We start from the raw sequence: 20,494 nt of genomic DNA on the forward strand, positions 1-20,494 counted from the left end.
AGAAAGATGAAGCAGGCAACCCGGATCACCCTTTCTGCTCATTATTATCAGAACCAAAGCTTCAATCTGACCCCTTCGCTCAAGACTTGGTTCTCCCTCTACAGCCTGCGACCTGGATTCTGTGAAAGATGAGACTTAATTATATATTAAAGAGTCAAAAAAAAAAAAACTAGATACTGGCAGTTTTGAAAAGCCATGTGAATTTTATAGGATTGGGAAAGATAGGGCTGAGCTCCCAGTCTCCTTCCTTTCTCCTTCTGACCTCCTGCTATGGTTTGAATATGCTTCTAAAAACTTCATGTGTTAGACACTCGATTTCCATTTGCATGAAGAAATGAGATCCCTGGGAGGTTCATGGAGCAGGCAGTCCATGTGTGAGTCTGTGGGTCTATGGACCAAGAGCCATGACTTGAGCAGCTTCGGTATCGGAGGAACTCTCTCTGGTCAGCTTCCTCCTTTGGATCATGTGACTCTCTACCACCCTGCAATGAGGAGGATCTTGAACACCCTCAGCCTCCAGCACCATGCACTAAATAAAGATCTAAACTTCGTAAGTTGCTGAACAATTTGTTATGGCAACAGACAACATATGAACATACCTACCTCCTTCCCAGTCTTCTCCAAGAGAAAATACGAAAACAGACTGTAGAACAGGCTACATTTGCTCTGGACAGACAACACTGGGTCGTAAAATATCACACCAAGTTGTTTTCTAACATGCTTCTATTTCCACATAAGGGGACAGATAATTGACCCAGGACCCACTTTTCAGGGTCACCCTGTTTTGCCTGAACATACTAGATACCACATATCTAACTGATTGGTCATAAAACTCAAGGTACGAGTTTGTAATAGGAGGAGAGATATGAGAGAGAAGGACATGTGCTGGGGTCAGATTTCTCAGAGGTCTTCTTGGGAGTCTGGATATGGGGTAAGACATCTTAGCTGACATTTAATCAACTTATTAAAAAATGAAGCTGGGGGGAACTACATTTTCATTTGCAAATGGTTATCAACTGGGCTAGGGATGAGAGCATGTGTCCACTTCTCCTATCAGCTCTAGAACCCCATTGGGTGCAACCCTGTCCATGCTGCCTCAGTCTCTGTGAGATCATGTGTGCTGATCTTCTTGATTCAGAGGGCTTTTTTTTTTTCTTGGTGTCTTCCACCCCCTCTGGTTCTTACACTCTTTTCCATCTCCTCTTCAACAGGGTTCCCTGAGCCTAGAGGGGAGTGATTTGATGGAGACATCCCTTTTAGGGCTGAGTATTCCAGGTCTTTCACTCTCTGCATAATGTCTGGCTGTGGGTCTTTATTTGTTCCCATCTGCTGCAGGAGGAAGCTTCTCTGATGATGGCTGAACAAGGCACTAATCTGTGAGTATAGCAGAACATCATTAGGAATCATTTTATCACTACATTTCTGTTTTCATTTCTGTTTTAAGACCAGTAGTATTCGGTCCCTGGGCTATCCAGTCTTTGGTTCGTGATAACCCAACAGGTGTGGGTTCTGTCTCATAGAGCGGGTCTTAAGTCAAATCAGATAGTGGTTGGTTACTCCCTCAAGCTTTGTGCCACCATTGCAAGAGTACATCCGGCAGCAGGATGAATTATAGATCAAAGAGTTTATGGCTGATTTGGTGTTTATCTTTCTCTTTTGGTAGTGTGGGAGTGCCTTCCTGTATCAAAGTCTTCAGCACGTAGGGGTGAAGGCTCTTTGTAGGAATCTGCTTGACATCTCCATGTTTAATGAGTTGTGAAGGTCTTCTATTCAGCAATAGGGTCTTACTATCAGCTTGTGGAGAGCAACCTACAGTCTTGGCAACAGCCTGGGTTGTTCGGAGGTTCCCATGGGACCCCTTTAGCCAACATCCCAATTAGATGTAACCCAACCCCAGAACTGGAAGCTTCATTTGATGACAAGAGATGGCCAGCTGGGGCTCTTTTTCCCCTAGTATTTGGTGATTTCATTTAGATCACCTCCATATATGTATATTTTTTAGGAAGCTTCTGCTGTATTAGGTTTCCATACTACCCCTCAAATGGGCCTTAATTTTAGCTATCTCTTCCCATACTCTATCCTTCATCCCCTCCTCTCCTCCCCCTCTCCACATGGTCCCCCGGTCTGGTTCCCCACATCCATAACTATTCTATTTCCCTTTCCTAGGGAGATCTGTATCCTCCCCAAGTCCCTTACTCTATACCTAACTCTGTGGTTCTATGGATTGTAGCTTGGATATCATTGACTTAACAGCTAATATCCACATATAAGTGAATGCATATCATATTTCTCTTTTTAGTTCTAAGTTATCTCATGCAGGATGTTCCATCCTTTTATCTTCGAATTTTATTCTTTTTAACAGCTGAATAATATTCCATTGTGTAAATGTTCCACATTTTCTTTATCCATTCATTTGCTGAGGGACGTCTAAGTTGTTTCCAAGTTCTGGCTATTATGACTAGAGAAGCAATGGATATGGTTGAACAAGTATCTCTGTGGTAAGATAAAGCGTCATTTGGGTATATGCCCAAGTGTCATATAGCTGAATCTTGAGATAGATCAATTCCTGTCTTTCTGAGGAACTGCCACACTGATTTCCATAGTAGCTGTACAAGTTTGCACTCCCACCAGCAACAGATGAGTGTTCCCCTTTCTCCACATCCTTACCAGCATGAGCTGTCACTTGTTTTATTGATATTAGCCATTCTAATTGGTATAAGATGAAATCTCCAAGCAGTTTTGACTTGCATTTTCCTGATAACTAAGGATGTTGACCATATCTTTAAGTGTTTAGTCTCCCCAAGGAAACAAACCATGGTTAAGGGTAGGTTACAAACCCAACAGTAGATGGTCAACAGAAAACAAACTCAACAGAGCTTTGGAGGCTCCTTGTCTCCTAATGCCATATCAGGGCTTTCCCTTTTTTTTTAATCTTGTTTTTATTTTATTTTTATATTTTTTTCTTCTCTCTTTTTTACTCTAGAGGTCCTCTGTGTATGTATTATCAATCCCAGTTTAGTGTTTTTATGGAACTCCTGACTGTGAGAATGGGCGGATCTCTGTTTCTTGTGCCCTCTCTTGGGCTCTTTTCCTTCTGTTTGTTTTGTTCTATTTCAAAATGCCAGTGTTTGTTTTAGCATATTACACTACAGTATATTATATTATTACCCCTTAGAAGCCTGCTTATTTTCTGATGAGAGACAGAAAGGAGGTAGATCTGGGTAGGAGGGGAGGTGGGCAGGAACTAGGAGGATCCTGTAGAGGGAGAGGAAACTATAGTCAGGATATACTATGTGAGAAAAAAAATCTCTTTTCAATAAAAGGAGGGAAGAAAGTAAAGTTGGGGACTGGGAGATGGTGCAGCTGCTACTGTGTTTGCCATGCACATGGGAACCTGAATTGAACTCCAGAACCCATATGAAAAGCTGGAGATGGTCGAATTCCAGCACTAGGGAGATAGAGACAAGTGGATCCCTGGACTTGATGGCCAAGCACCCTAGCCTGCTTGGGGAGCTCCAGGCTAATGATAGACTCTGCCTCCAAAAAAGGAAATGGGGACTAAAGAGATGGGTAGGTGGTTAGAAGCACTTTCTGCTCCTCCAGAAGATCTTGAGTTCTATTTCCAATACCTCCTTCAGGCAGCTCATAATCATCTACGACTCCAGTTCCAGGAGATCCACCGCCTCTGAGAACACCCACAAATACGTGTCAGACACACATAAATAAATTTTAATAATAAAAATTTAAAACACAAAAGCAAAACAACAACAAAAAGCAAAGTGGATGGTGTCTGAAGACAACACTCAAGGTTGACATCTGGCGCGCGCGCACACACACACACACACACACACACACACACACACACACACACACAGGCATACACAGGCATACACATACATACACATGCCAAATAAATTTTCAAAAAAAAACTGACTTTTTTTTTTGCTACTTTTCCTTGTTTTTATTTTTTCCTTCACTTCTTGGGAGAAGGTATGTTGTACAAACTTTCTTTCTGGAAAACCACAAGGAAAAGAAAAAGTTACCTGTGCCTGTACACATCATGGACTGATACTTCTACAAATACTGTGTTAATTGAAATTGGCCAGGCTCAAGAGCGTGCATTTGGTATTTTCAGGAATATGACAAACAAGAACAAGTAAAAGTCACATGTGGTGACAGATGTCAAAGCAGTCACAGCCTGGGAAGGACTAGAGTGATGTTATATGGACTGAGAGGAGGCCCAAGGAACTCTGGGAAGCAGAAATGTGCTCTCTGGATCTGAACAGCAACTGCACAGGGGTAAAAATGTGGAGGCCACGCACTGTCCTGTGCTTAAGATTTGTGAGCTTATTATATGTATGCTACTCCATACTGAAAATCATTGTTTAATGCATAATTCCAAAGAACCTTGTAAAAGACAGCATATGTTTCTTATATTCTTATAACTGTGAAATTCTTAATAGGTAGATATGTAGAGGCTATAATATATTTGCTTTGATAAAGTTGAAACCCTTGTATTCAACTCATCTGTTGGTTTTTATGTTTCTAGTGCTAGGGACCACTCACGGGCCCTGGTATACTCTAGGCAAGAACTCTATTCCAAGCCACACCCCAGGCCCTTCACATTTATGGCTCCAAACTTAACTTTTCCTTCTAATTAAAAAAGCTCAATGGCCCTTTCTCATTTACTTTCCCAAAGAGGCCAAGGCAAAATGAGTGTAAGACTCTTAGAAGACTGACTGGATTTTTATTTACAGAAATTCAAAATCTTACCAGGTATGGTGGCCCATGCCTTTAATCCCAGCATTCTGGAAGCAGAGATAGGAGGATCTCTGAGAGTTCAAGGCCAGCCTGGTCCACATAGCAAGTTCCAGGCTAGCAAGAGTTACATAGTGAGATGCTGTCTCGATACTAACAAACAGAAATTCAGAATCTTTGCTGACATTCGAAATTTTCCAGTGTCCTCTTTGTGGTGTAAAGACGCCCTGCAGGCTCCTCCATTTAAAGGAGAAATGAAGGAGCATACAAAAGCAGTCTGGCAAGTTGATTGTGACATTCGAAACATTTTTTAATTGTCTCGTTGAAGAGTTTAAAGGAGCGGCTGTAAACTGCCTTTACTGGTAATAGAACAGATGGAAGCACCGTACTTTCATTTTTAAAGACGAAAGAGCTATTTTCAAAAGCATGTGTTTTTCATAGCCTACTTTCTACCAACAATTCTAAGGTTTCTATTAAACAGAAAAACACATTTCAAGTCTTGCAACCACAAAGATGAACGGAAGCAAACTCTCCCTCAGCAAGACAGACTGTGAGCAGTGGCCGAGTGCTAGAGGAATACCATAGCAAAAGCATTGTTCAAGCCCCAAGCTACATTTAATGACAGCTGACTTGTGTCTGGGGATGTCCGACTGTTGATGGAAAAAAGGAAAAAGAGAAAGGAGAGACTGAGTCTCCCCCGGGAACAGCTGAGCTAACCTGACCCAGCTGAGATACAGTAGCTTCAGCTCTAATGACTCCATGGACCAAGCCCAGCCCTTCCTTGCATGCACAATCCCAGCTGTGTAATCTGGGTCTAGGGAAAAACCTCAGCACCCAACAGAAGATCCAGATCCCGATTGCACAGACCCCAGTTCAAATGAGGATTCTTGTCTTTAAGCAGCTGGGACTTGGTCTGTCAATGGCCATTAAATGTGGTATTGGGTGAAACTCAGCAACAACCCTTATTCCTTGAAAAATGTCCTCTTTGCCAGGCAGTTGTGAACTGAAATCACCACGCCTGGTGGAAGCTTGAAGTCTGCATTTTAAACAGGAAGTTTCATATACTATAAGCGAAGAATATTATTGGACTCTTGATGGTGGCCTCACTCGTATGGGAAACATCAGAATCAGCAATGACAAGATCTGCTTTTCTACATAAAAATTCCAGATGCTTCACTTGTCACCTGGCAAAACAAATCCTGGGTTAATGGAGGGGTCCTTGAGAAGACTGTGTTCCTTGGCTGGATAAAACTCCTTGTCATTTAAGGAGAACCACCAGACATCAAGTATCAAGTCTAGGGAATGGAGAGATGGCTCAGTGCATGAGAGCACGTGGTACACAAATGTAAGACCTGAGTTCAAATCCTTAGCACCCACTAGTAAAATGCTGGTTGTAGCCAGCATGCTCCTACAACCCCAGTGTCATGGTAAATGGAGACTGGAGACTCTCTGTGGCTTGCTGGTCCCCAGTATAGCTCTAAGTTCAGTCATAGACCCTGTCTCAAAGGAAGAAGATGGAGAGTGATAGAGCAGGATACCAATATCCTTCTCACCTGGCCTCTACATGCACACGCACGCACGCACGCACGCACGCACACATGCGCACACGCACGCGCACAGGCACGCACACGCACATGCATAAACACACTAGAACAAGTAACAAATTCACTTCTCTACCCATCATCTTCATCAACCTTAGCTCCTCCCACGACCAGTTTGTCCCACACATTAAGTCCAAGTGGGAAAAAATTGGATTTCATATTTAAATGTCTCTTGAGCCTTTCTTTTTTAATTAAATATTCTTTTGTGAAAAAGAGTTCAATTGATCATACTTTAATAATGTCTTTTTCTCCTGGATTCAGGCAAAGCACAAATGCTGAGATGGTCTGATAACGTGGTACCTCCTTCACAGAGCCATTAAAACAGTGTTACTTGTTAGGAACAAGGAGTCACTTTATGGTTACTACAGAAAACCAGATAGTATTCATTAGAAATAAATCAGTAGTTATCCATATCAAAACAAAAAAAATTTTTACCTAAATTCAACCAATTCCCATTACTATGCAGACACAGAAACCTCAATTTAATTTGGCAGCCAACTCTGCACAAAATGTTACGGTAGTGTGTACCATTTGCATGCCAAGCTCCACCAGCCACCACCCTGAAGGAACTTCCAGTACGGACAATGTGTAGAAGGGGTAAGTTGGGAAACTTGGCAAAAGCTTCAGGGAAGAAGTACCATGTCAAGCAACCAGAAATGGCTGCTGGGATGTCATCAGGTAGAGATGGACAGAACGTTCCAGATGAATGGCATGGACAAAGTTTCTCCAGCAGTTGAAAGACAGCTTCCTTCCCTTACTCTGAAAACACAGAGTAACTTAATAAGGTTCTTAGTTTCTACAACCCAAGAGCTCAATTTCCCTAAAAGAAATTGCTAATAGGTATGATGGGGCAGGCCAGCTGCTGGCACCCAGGAGCACCCAAGCACTCCAAGGCAGGCATGCCTCCCAGGAGGATCCCTCCTGTGGGCTGGTTGGTGGGCGGCCATTCTAGGGCAGCAGATCTCTTCTCCACTTTGGAAACTGGAGAGTCTGGCAGCGATGCCCTCCTCTTTCCAGGGCATCCTCCCAGCCTGCCTGCTGCCAGCTTCAACAGAGGCTGCAGGGAGTGAGTCCCAGGGTCTACTAAAGACAACGCCTGCACTCAGGATTGCCAGGAGGGTCAGAACAAAAAGGCGGCATGCTGGAGAACTCACTGGCCAGAGGACCCTGCAGAATCAAGGAAGAATGGCCAAGGCTATCATTTGACCTGTATGCCAGGCCTGGAGACCCAGAAACTCCTTGATCTCACAGTGAGACAGAACTCAAAAGTGTCCCTGTTTGTTGCTGGGACTGACTCTACCTTAAAGGAGAAATACCTTCTCTTTCCAATTCTTCCAAGTACAGTATGCAAGAACCTCAATGGAAGTATTGTTTGGAAACCTCCACGGCCAAATTCAGTGAGAGCTTTGACCTTCAATGACTAATAATAAGTGGCTATCTGTGCCTAATATAAAGAGTAAGTCCTTCTCCAGGACCTTGATAGAGAGCTGTAACCACAACAGCAGAGCTCTTAAGCATACCCCAGTGCTGTGCCCAACAAGACAAGGGAACAAGGAGCACCAGTGTCCCTGCAGGGACCACATCAATGACGATGACATGAATAGTAAGCCAGGCACACAGCAAGGCATGTCACTCTGGGAGCAGGAGATTGTCAAGTGTAAGTGGCCTGGCTTCAGAGAGGACCATTAGTGACTAAGGAGCAAGTGTGAGCCACAGCAGGAAAGAGATGGGCCAAGGTGGAGAAAGAGCTGGGGAAGCCCAGTTGGTGCCTTTCGGTCATTTTTGCTCACACGTTTTTCATTCCTGCTAGCTGGAGTCACTTGGGAATTTAGGACATATTGATGTTCAGAATTGTAGCACATCTAAATCTGATTTAGACAAACACTGAGTTGGAGCCTTAAAGTGGAGGGCAGGAGGGAAATCGCGTTGACTCATTTGAAATGATGCTGGAAAAATGCATTTTAAATGACAAGGGTTCAGAAGCCATTTTTTTTTTCTAAGCACAGCAGTTTCCAAGGTTTACAATTTTGTGGGTCTCTAATGGTGAAGACCCTGCGAAGCAAAGCCAGCTCTGCCAGTGTTCCCTTTTACAACGTCTTTGGAATTTGGTTGAGGTTTAAGAATATTTCCATAACGTAAGCCTACACCTTAGCTCTCTTCCAACATCTGAGCATCACTGCTAATGCAACCGCTTCTCTCTTATTTTGCTGCGGCCTTTCTCAGCTTCCCACAATTGGGATAGTGTTTCATATCCACAGGAATGGAAATAATAACCAATAGCTCACTTTCCTCTTCTGCGGTCTGTGTTTTTTGCTCCCGTTTCTCTAAGCCCCTCCATCTCCCCTCCAACCACTCGCCCTTTCAAGCATCATTACTGAAAGTAGAGTTTTATGAAAACTGGAATAAAGAGTTTATAACAAGGGCTATGCTGCAGAGCCCTGAACTTGGGCTCATAAGGCTGAGATTCAACACTAACCACCCTCCTCCCCACCCCAGCCACACACAAAGGCCTACAATAGCTCCCTGATGCCTATATAAGGCAGGGACTCCTTACCCTGGAATCCCAAGTTTTCCACAATCTGAAACTGACCCGCATCCGTCACCCACCACAGGTCCCACATAAATTCTCTTCTCTGGCCAACTGGGAGGTTGCCCCCAAGCAAGGCATCCTTGCTCCTACTTTGCTGAGTATCCTGCCTGACTACAACGCTGCCCATGTCTTTCCCTCTGAGATACTATTGATCTGAAACCGGTTCCTGAGTGTCACCATGAGTTACCACACTAAGCATCAGAAACAAGGTCATGACCCTAGTTAAAAGCAATATATGTTAGGTGATATCTGCTTTCAGAAGATGTCATCGTACAAGTTCAGAAATAGATCAGAAATCAGCCTCTGGTGTTCATTAACTATAAAAGAGGGCAATGGTCAGATCTATGTGCAAAAAAAAAAAGGCTATTTAAGAAAAATCAATAAATAAAAGGAATGGTTTGTATGAAATCTAGAGAAAAGAATTCTTAAAGAGCCCATATTGCCTGTATGCCTATGCCATACTGTCTGGCTAAGAGGGAATCCAGACATTCTAACTGGGAGACTGGTCCCCTAGTGGACATGAACACTGCCCTGCCATAGCCCTGTTGCCCTGCTGATAAGATTGTCCACTCTTTTCCTTGTTCCAGTTCTCATATGCATCAAAGATCCTTCAGTCATTACTGGCTTCTTCAGTAGACTGGACCATGGAGTGAGAAAGGATACCAGGAGGAGCATGAACATACTAAGCATACATCATCCAAATAGGGATGTTGCTAGGGTTGCACTTCACACATCTCTGTTCTAAGCTGGTTTTGCCTGAGCTTTATTGCCAAGAACATGGCCAACCCTAGGTACACGGACCAAACTGAGTTTATAAAGCAATAAGCTAAGAGAAGGAGTACACATGGGATTCATGGAAATAGTGCCTCCCAGATAAGCCACATGGGGAAGGCCATCCCCAAACCCTAGGGGTCTCCCCTACTCTCTCCATAACTGAGACCCAAGCTTATCTTCAACAGCAAAGGTATGGTTAGGAATGAGAACTCACACCAGTTATCTTGATAGAACTGGGAAAAAAAGAAGAAAGGAAGGAAGGAAGGAAGGAAGGGAGGGAGGGAGGGAGGGAGGGAGGGAGGGAGGAAGGAAGGAAGGAAGGAAGGAAGGAAGGAAGGAAGGAAGGAAGGAAGGAAGGAAGGAAAAAGAATTGTTACCTGGTTATTCATAGAACCACAGCACAAAAGAAGAATACCACGCTTCCATGACTGTAACAACTCCAAGAAATAGCCTCTCCCCATCCCAAGAGCCCCTCCTCACTCCAAGACTCGGGAGAAAAGGAAAGGAGTTGGATATTATTAAAATTGAGGAAGGTGGGAAGGAGAAGATTCCTACAGAGCTGGATTTTAGTCACCAAAGGGTACCTGCAGCTGATGCTGGTATTTCTGAGGAAATTTGATGATGTAGTTCTGTAAGACATCCAACATAGACCTCCTATGTCCCATCTTCATCGTTCTGCCAATCAGGCTCTTTCTAGTACCCACTACGGAAAGGATCCAAAGATCAGTAAAAGTGGTTTTCAGCATCACAAAGCAAAGAAAGAAGTGTGATTGGGAGGTAAGATAATAACTTAATAACTGGCACTATGTTGCAGTGTTTAGATGTTCGTTTATTGTCTTTCTCCTCCACTCAACATTAACTCTGAGAAGCTGGGGTTTTGTTTCTGCTCTGTTACGTCACCAATGTCAAAACACTCTCCACACATGGTTTTCCCCTTTTTTCCAGAAAGTCCTGAAAGTAGATATGGCAGTTCTACTTGGCAAGACTATAATCTCTTTTGTGCTTTTAATTATTTCAAAAATTACTGCCTACCACCCTGTTACAGTTTGAGTGTAAAATGTCCCTGACAGAATCAGATGTTTCAATTAATTCCTGGTTCTCAACTTGTGGCACTATTTTGAAAGGTATGAAAACTTCAAGGGGTGGGACCTCGCTAGAGGAAGGAGGTCACTAGAGTGTGGCCTTAAGGTTATAGCTGCTCTCACTGTCTCTCAGGATGTGCCCTGTCTGCTTACCACATTTCCCCACTACTTTGATAATCTGCCTCACAGTGGCTCCAGAAACATGAAGCTCAGTGACCACAGACTGAGCCTTTTACAGCCATGAGCCCAGATTCATGTTTCTGATCTGAGGTTGTTTACGTCTGGTACTTTGCCACAGGGAGTCAGTAGTAACTAATATTCACCCCTATGATTCTTCCTCAACAAAGTCCAAGAACTGTGTCCCTTGAGAGCTCCCATTAAGGAAATGGGGTATGGAGTATGACTGAGTTCAAATTCACACAGCCCATTCAGTGTGTTCCTGACACAAGTTTCTTAACCTGTGCATCTACCATGTTCTCCCCTCCTGTCCTTGCCCATGTGATTGTCACAGTGAGTGCCCTGCTAAGGGCAATGTGTCATTTTCTTTCCCAAATCATCGGTTCACTGAATCCCAGCTGTGTGTGCTGGGTTGAGGTAAGAGTTCAGTTTCTGTCTTCCTCCAAGACATCAAGCGTGTTTTCCATGACATCTCTGCTCCTCCTCTGGGCTTCTGCCGTGGTTCTGTTCACCTCCATGAAGGTATTGGAAAGCTTGAAGGCTGCTAGTCTCCCTGGCTGCCTCTCACTGAGGAGCGATTCTTCAGTTCTGAAGAGCCAGAAGAGAGGTGATGGTATGGCAAGAAAAGGAAAATGTTTGGTGCTTCACCTCCAAAAATAATTTCCTGGTAGGGATATGAATGTGGGGAGAGAATCACCCACAGTGATTATTTAAGGAAGAAAGAGAAAGAGGAGGGAAGGACAAGAAGGAAGGGAGGGAGGGAGAGAGGGAGAGAGGGAGAGAGGGAGGGAGGGAGGGAAGGAGGGAGGGAGGGAGGGAGGGAGGGAGGGAGGGAGGGAGGGAGGAAGGGGAAGAAAGACAATAGATCTTCCCTCTGCATTTAAAATAAAATATATTGTATATGCAACTTCTTAAATCAAGTTATTCATATTTTCTAACTTCTACAGAATAAATATGTATCCGTTTTATGATAAAAACTTGAAAACACTGTATTAGTGGTTGCTTCCCATTCTTATGATTACAGAATAATTTGAACTTTTCCATCTAAGCTTAGTTTTCTGTGTGACCTCGTAAACTGAACAGGCCTCCAGGAGCCTGCACCCTCCACGTCCTTACCTAAGTATTCACTGGAAAGCCTTGGCAAGTCCTTTAGCCTCTTTAAATTTTAGATGCAAGAAAAAAAGGATGCTCAAGAATATTGCATGATGTGAGGTATTAAGTTTAAGGCCAGCCTAGTCTATATACTGAGTTCCAGGACAGCCAGGGCTACATAATAAAGATACCCTGTCTCAGAAAAGAAATGAACATAAAGGAGTATTGGGTTGTTTAGTCATTATTGACTGGCTCTAAAGATATAACATACTATTTTATTTAAGATGGATAAAATTTGAGTCATAGTATCTCAATATAAGCTACTTTCATTAGTCTCTTGCTGTGAAAAGAAAATTATGAACACTTTGTATGTATCATAAATGTCAAAATTTCGGTAGTCCTTGGTCCCAGAAGTTAGGGTTCACTTAGATGACATGTAGGAAGAAGATATGCTTGGTTTATAATCACAGTTGATAACACATGCATAAAATATAACAGTATCAGCAGAAGAGCTTCACTGAAAGCTTACTGCAGGGGCTGGAAAGATAACTCAGCAGTGAAGAGCACTGGTTACTCTTCCAGAGGACCCAGGTTTGATTCCCAGCACCCATGTTGTGACTCACAACCATCTATAACTCCAGTCCCAGGGGTCCCAATGTCTCTGTAAGCACGAAGCATACATGTGGTGCACAGACATGCATGCAGGCAAAACACCCAGACACATTAAATTAAAATGGATATTTTTAAAAGCTCACTACACTATTCCTTTTTCCATTTGACGGTGAGATACAGTTCACATAACAGATTTTAATCTTTCCAGTACAGTGTTCTTCAAGTTCCAACAGGCATGGTGTTCTGTAACCACCAAGCCCACGGAATAAATAAAATTCATTCAGTGAAACACACCCCCCATTACCCTAATCAAATCTTTTCTGTTCCTCTGCAATTTGACTTTCTCCCCAGCCCCAGCTCCTGGCACCCAGGGATCAAGGCTTTGTCCTTACCTTGCCTTTGCAAGATTAACCTGCCATTCATTTCCCAAAATCAAATCTTCCAGCGTGTAGCTGTAACTGCTTTCACTGAGAACGATGCATTGAGGATTCTGTGATGTTGCTCCATCCGCCAGTAATCCATTCCTTTTATTGCTGAGTGTAGGATTACACTATGAAAATGTATCACGTTTTGTTTACCCATTACCCAGGTGAAAGACATTTGGTTTGTTTCCAGTTTGGAGCGATTATGAATAACGCCACTATAAACATTCACACACAGGTTTTCTTGTGGGAACATGGGTGTTCATTTCACTTGAGTAAAAACCCAGGAGACGAACTCTGGAGGCACAGCAGATAGACACTGAACTTGTAAGAAGTTGCCACACTGTCTCCTGAAGGACTTTGCCCTTTGCACGCACAGCAATAGATGAAAGTCCCGAGTGTTCCTGTCCCGGATAATGTTTGCTTAGGTCCACTTGGGTTCATTTTAAAGGCCCCAGAATGAGCATTTGATAGTATTTGTGGGTTTTGTTTGAAATCCCTGAATGGTTAGTGATGGATGTTAGACATCTTTTTCATGGACTTCTCTGCCATCCATCTATCTCTTGGATGAAATAACAGCTCACTTATTTTGCCTGTCCTTCCATTCACTTATTTGGTATTTATGTCATTGAGTTTGGAGAGTTCTTTATTCTACATACAAATTCTCTCTCTCTCTCTCTCTGTCTCTCTCTCTGTCTCTCTGTCTCTCTCTCTCTCTCTCTCTCTGTCTGTCTGTCTCTCTCTCTCTCTCTCTCTCTCTCTCTCTCTCTCTCTCTCTCTCTCTCTCTCTCTCTCACACACACACACACACACACTCCACAGATATTATGTCTTGGCCTGTGACTTTCTCCTCATTCTCTTAACCAAACTATTCTTTTTCAATTGAAAAAATGTATTGTAGTTATGGTGACTATAGTTAAAACAATACATTGTATGCTTGAAAACTGCTACCAGAAGAGATTTTAATGGTTCTTACGACACATATAACACACACACACAAATGATAACGATGGGGGTTAATATATGTGAATTTATTCTAGCCAGGCTACTATCTACTATATACACATACGTGAAGACATAAGTTGTATCCTATAAATACATGAAACTTTACCAGATAATTAAAAACATATACATTTCAAAAGCAGTAGCCTAGGATTCAGACCTTAGCAGCTCACCACAGACCTGTGCCACTGCAGAGCTCAGGGAGAGCATTTCCAATCCACATGTGGTTCATTTTCCTGCTGTGCTTCTTAGTTGCTTCTTCTTCTGGATCCAGAGGAATCATGTATCAGAGATTACATGTAGCTTCAGGGAGAGTGCTCCAGTAGATGGGCTTGTGTGAAGAAGGCATGAATGAGGTATTGGCCAAACCAGGTCTTGAAGAATCAGAGGTACCACTGACCATCTGTGGTTGTAAGGAGCGGAATTGCTAGAGGATTGTGGAAGGCATAATAATGATAGCATTGGATTTGCCATGCTGTGTTGCCCATCCCCCTTCGCCACCTTGTTCTTACATTTTCACAGCAACTAAGTGGAAGACGTCATCAAAAACATCAGCCTCATCACAGTCTTAAAGAACAATTCCGGTTTTATTCTGTTATTGTAACCAACATCATGACCACAAACAACTTAGGGCAGGAAGGGGGTTATTTCATCTTATAGGTTACAGTCCATTATTGAGGGACATAGGGCAGGAACTTGAAGCAGAAACCATGGAGGGATGCTGCTTGCTGGCTTATTCACTCACTCACTCACTCACTCACTCACTCACTCACTCACAGGCCTATGCTCGGCTTTCTCGTACAGCCCAGAACCATCTGCCTAGGGATGGTGCTATCCACAGTAGAATGGGCCCTCTTATAGTGATTAACAATCCCACACAGACATGCTCACAGACTAATCTGTTCTAGACAATCCCTCAACAGAGATCCACTTCTCTGATGACTTTGGGCTATGACAATTTGGTGGTTATAGCTAACTGGGACAGGAACCCTACCATACAGAACATTAAGAAAGTCATGGACAGGGGTTCTGTTTAGGGGTGCGAATGGTATCATTGGTGTGTCAGCACATGCATTACTTAACCTTACTTAAGGATGGAGAGCCAACTCTATCAGGTCATCCATGGGTACAGGTTCTATCTGTGGCTCTCTCATCCTCATGTTCTTGGTAGAGCTAATTCACCATCACTTCATTTGCATTTCTACCCAGGAGAAAGGAGGAAGGAAGCACAAGTCATGTCCTTCCATGGATATGACCTGCAAGTCACTAATGTCCTTTGGACCAGATCTCTGTCCCTTATCCACAGCCGATGCTAGGAAGGCTTTAGCTGCGTAATCACATCCTCTGCTTAAGACTATCACTAAAGCACTAGCAGACAATGGCAATCCATCACAGATGGGACATGGGTCTCTTAATGAAAACCAGATCCTCTTCCAGACACGAGTGCACACATCTACAACTCCAGCACTCAAAATGTTGAGGCAGGAGGATCTCAGGTTCCAACCAGACCATCGTACTTATAACTCACAGACAACCAGAAGTCCACTTACCTGTCACAAGCTACAAAAGGCTTTTCCCATGGCTGTTCCTGAGGTTAACTGAGAATAAAATGTGATTTGCCTTTGCCTTAAGTAGCAAAGGCCAAGAATGGCAAAACGGCTCTCGGCTGGAATCTGAAAGAGGGTGGACTTTTGGGTCAGATGCAGACGTAGAACTGACATCCATCCCACCTCAAAATCGCCCAAAGACTGAGTTAGCAGAGACAGAAGAAAAGGAGGCCATTGAGTAAAGACCTTTGGGAGGAACGCAGTTGTTTGCAATGAGAGACAACCCTTCCCCATCCTAGGACGGAAAGGGGCAAGGCCCTTCTCATGGCTGAGTGAGCAAGGTTCAGGAAAAGCACTCTTAAAAATGAGGACGCTGCTTCCTGCCCAGAAGTAATTCCTTCCCAGATGCCCGGGATAAGCAATTCTAGTTTGGGTTGAGATGAAGAGTTTCCTGAATGCCTCAGTTTCCAATTGCTGCCATGAGAAATCAGCACAAACTTTGCGGCTTAAGGCAATGCACCCTGACTGTTACTATACTGGAGGTCACAAGTCTCATTAAACTAAAACCAAGGTGCTGACAGGATTACATTCCTTCTGCAGGCTCCAGGGGAGAATCAATTTCTGGGCTTTTATGACTTCTAGAGGCTTCCTGCCTTCGTTGGCTCATGGCTCCATCCTCCCTTCATGCCAGAAACTGCATCTCTCTGGCCTCCGCTGTTTCACTCCGTCCCTTCTGCCTCGCCCTTTTAGGAGCCTGTGATTAAGATAAACTCACCTAAACCACCCAGGATGATGGTCTCATTGAAATACTCAGTCATCTCTACAAAGCTAGTTTTGCCATGTAAAGTAGTAGCACGGTCACAGGCTCAATCAGGTTGTTGATAGACTGAGGGAAGCCGACTTCTACATTATTTTATATCAGGGTATGAGATGTCCAGGCCCTAACACCAGAAAGTCAGTTACCCTATTACTAGATCTTTGGAACACGTGAAAACATCTTTTGACCATCATCATTTTCCTTTAGTGGGGAGAGAGCTAAGAATCCTGTAATTGCCGGACAGCTCCTCATAACAAAGGTGCCCAGCACAAAACGACAATAGATCCTAAATGAGAAAAAAATCAGGATTAGCAGCACTATAAGAGGCAGGAATGACATCCTTAAGTGGTGAAATGGATGCTTTTCTCTTCATGGATCTGCACAGGAGAAACGGACATGGTACATCTTAGAGGCTAGAAGGGAGTGAGAAACATGAGTGTTTATTCTTGACATGAAATGGACACCTGCATTTCCTGTCAGTTGAGTAGCTCTTGGGCACGGCTGTTGAGAGGAAGTAGACTTCCAGGCATCTCAGCCTGAAGACGTGCCAGGCAGGAGGTGGTATCAAACAGCAGGGAAGTCTTCCGGGGTGGGGGAAGAGTTCTAAGGAGTCTGAAAGAGATTGAGCCAATGCCAGACCTTCCAGAAAGGGAATCGTGAAGTGCAGAGGCTTCATGTGATCTCCTGAGAGCATATTCACGTCTCCACGGGACGATCAGCCTCGAGACACCTGCCACAGGAAGGGCAGCCTCAGCTACCGGGCACAGCAAAGAAAGAGCCAGAATCAACATGAGATTGGGGTCAGGTCTACATCCTCTCTCTGTCTCTAATTCCTCAAATTTGGACATGGAAAGGGAGCAGAAGGGCAGGACATTGTGATCAGCTTTCTTTGGGGTCACCAACCATTTCCCAAATCATGACATGGAGACTTATCATTAGTTATGAATGCTCGGCCTTACCTTATGCTTGTCTTACCAGCTCTTTTAACTTAAATTAACCTCTTTCTCTTCATCTATGATTTGCCTCGGGGCTTTTTAACCTTTCTTTCATTCTGTGTGTCCTACTTTTCCTGCTGCTTCTGTGTCTGGCTTGCTGCCCACTGCCTGCCTGGCTGATCTCAGGCATCATCTCCCTCTCTTTCTCCCTATTTCTCTTCCCTCTCTCCTCTCTCTGCCAACCAGCCCTGCCTATCCCTCTTCTGCCTAGCTATTGGCCATTCAACTTTTTCTTAGACCAATCAGGTGCCTTAGGCAGGCAAGGTGAAACAGCAATAGGACATGTGCCATCTGTGCTTAATATTGTTCAAGCCACAAGGCCTGACTGCCGTGCCGATGGAGAAAAATCTTGAACGTGATATGAGATTACAGTTTAAACTAGACTTACTTCAAAAAATTCTAAGTGATTGAAAAGTCAGAGGACCGGCCCACGATGCTTAAGGATCTTCTTCTAACCTGATGGGGCAAGAGCGTTCAGAGAGTCATTAAAAATAGTGTGTGAGGAAAATAGTTTTGTTCTTCTACCTCACCAAATTAAGTATTCAAAATACAATCATTCCATTGTAGTTGGGCATATACAAGGACCTCAGCGCAAAAAGGATGGTAAAGTCTGGCACCTGGGCCCAGGACCAGCAGCTTCCATGGTGTGGTGGTTTAAAAGAAAATGCCCACCATAGGGAGTGGCACTGTTAGGAGGGGTGGCCTTGTTGGAGTAGGTGTAGTCTTGTTGGAGAAAGTGTGTCACTGTGTGAGTGGGGGGAGGGGTGCGTTGGGGTCTCCTATGCTCAAGCCACACTCAGTAAGGCATATAGTTGCTTCTGCTGCCTTCGGATCAAGACGTACAACTCTCAGCTCCTTCTCAGCACTGTGTCTGCTTGCAGGCACACCGCCATGAAGATAATGGACTAAACTTCTAAAACTGTAAGCCAGCCAAAATTAAATGTTTTCTTTTATATAGTTGCCATGGTGTCTCATCACAGCACTAGACAACCTAAGACACATGGGATATAAGTAACAGTGCATTCAAATTTCTGGGGATGAGTGCTCTACTTTCAGTCACCTGAGGTACAGGTTGAGATCAAGTGACCCTGTTAAAGGACCCCAGTGCTAAAGTATGTCAACATGACCTGTACAGTTACCTTTCAGCAAACTGTTTCTTTCTTCTCATAGCTCTAACTGAGACCATTGATTGCCTGACTTTCTAGAAGAAATGCATTGAAATATTAGCTTGACTTTGACCTCGCGTGTCTCAGTTGTGTTTCTACACTTGTGATAAAGACCCTGACCAAAAACAACTTGCAGGAGAATAGGTTTATTTTGGCTCACAGTTTCAGGTCACCGTCCATTACTGAGGGAAGTCAGGGCAGGAACCTGAAGGGAGAAACCAGGCAGAGGCCATGGATGAATATGGCGCACTGGCTTGTTCCTAGTGCCTTGCTCAGCCTGCTCCCTTATACACCTCAAGAGTACCTGCCCTAAAGTGGCACCACCCACAAGGGGTTGGGCTCTCCCCCATCAATCATCAATCATAAAAAAAAAAAAACAAAAACACTGCAGCCTTGACGATAGGCCAGTCTGGTGGGGGTACTTTTTTCATTTCTCAAAAGAAGCTAATTCATCTCCTGCAGGAACATATCAAGACTATTCTCAGTGCTAGCTCAAAGCCCCTCTGTCTAACCATTATATTTTCTCTTTGTAATATATGACTTCTTATTTATAATTCAACTCCTAAGTTATTATAATTATCATGTTACCCAACATATCGTTGTAACTTTTGTAATAAACGTGCCCATTGCCTAAGAGGAAAAAAATTAAAATGATTCTCCCATGAAGCTTCTTAAATGTTGAAATACACCAGCCTCCACACTCCAGTCAACACTGAGAGATTAAATTTTATTTAAAAATGTAAGAATTTGCATAATCATCATCCTATAAGCTAAAAGTTGTAGGGTAAAAAATATATAAATGAACTGTATAGCACCCCTATGTGCAAAACCATGTGACTGTGAGGAATGAAGAGTTAGACAGGTCCCTGATAGGGAGAGGGGCCATGACTAGGTAATAAAGATGACTGGCTACTTCCTCACCCTCCTGACCTGAGACAAAAGCCTGGAAGTGGGCTTTTCTCTCACCAATAGAGCCCCCTATTGATGGATTGGCTCAACAAGTTTAAGGCCAGATCCATACATGTTTACACAGCAGCTGTGGGCAATCAACCATCCTGGCTTTCATCAAACTGACCAACCCTAAATTAAGGGAGGAAGACCCTTCAAAGCCCTTGGAACCCCCAGCCCTCAAGGAGGGGTGGAGTTTCTTCTTGTACTTTGTACTGCCCACCTTTACTTTATGGAGTGTCTGTCTCTCTATGTGTTTATTCTGCAAGAATTTCCTCACCCCTAATAAAAGCCTTTTTTTTTAAATAGGCTGATTCTGTCTGCTCCTATCTGGTGTTGGAGTTTTTCCCCCTGCTGCTACCTGACACACTCAAGATTTTTCCTGCCATTTAACTATTTAACTGGCAAAGAAAATCAACCTGATCAAGACCCCTAGGTGGTAACAAGCAATACTTCGTGTGAATATTGAGGGTGGGGAAGGATAAGTTGCCATAGGAACTCTGAGGTGGAAGGCAGCTCCTCCCATTGAAAGGGATGAGAGAAATTTAGTCAAGAGTGTAACCCGTGAGATAGTCCCTGAAGAACGGATTCTGTGAAGCCAGATGGGAGGCATCAAGGTCAAACAAGCCACAAAGTAAACGACGGCCACTTAAGAAGTGGGAGCACACTCCCTTCCCTCTGGCTTAAAAACTCCTATCTTAGCAGAGAGAAGAATGGAGAAAGAAGGTATGGAGAAAGAAAGGATGTGAGAACATAAAGAGATGGATGCTGGGCAGAAGGGAAAAGGAGAAATGAGAAATGAAAAAAATACAGTTGCCTTGGAGCCTGCCTACCTTCTACATACAGGGAACCCCAGACATGCTATTCAAAGCCAAGTTCAAGCACAGCTCTCCTTGTTCCCCATTTCTCAT

This window comes from Peromyscus eremicus, chromosome 8b (assembly GCF_949786415.1).
Source record: "Peromyscus eremicus chromosome 8b, PerEre_H2_v1, whole genome shotgun sequence".
Lineage (NCBI taxonomy): Eukaryota > Metazoa > Chordata > Mammalia > Rodentia > Cricetidae > Peromyscus > Peromyscus eremicus.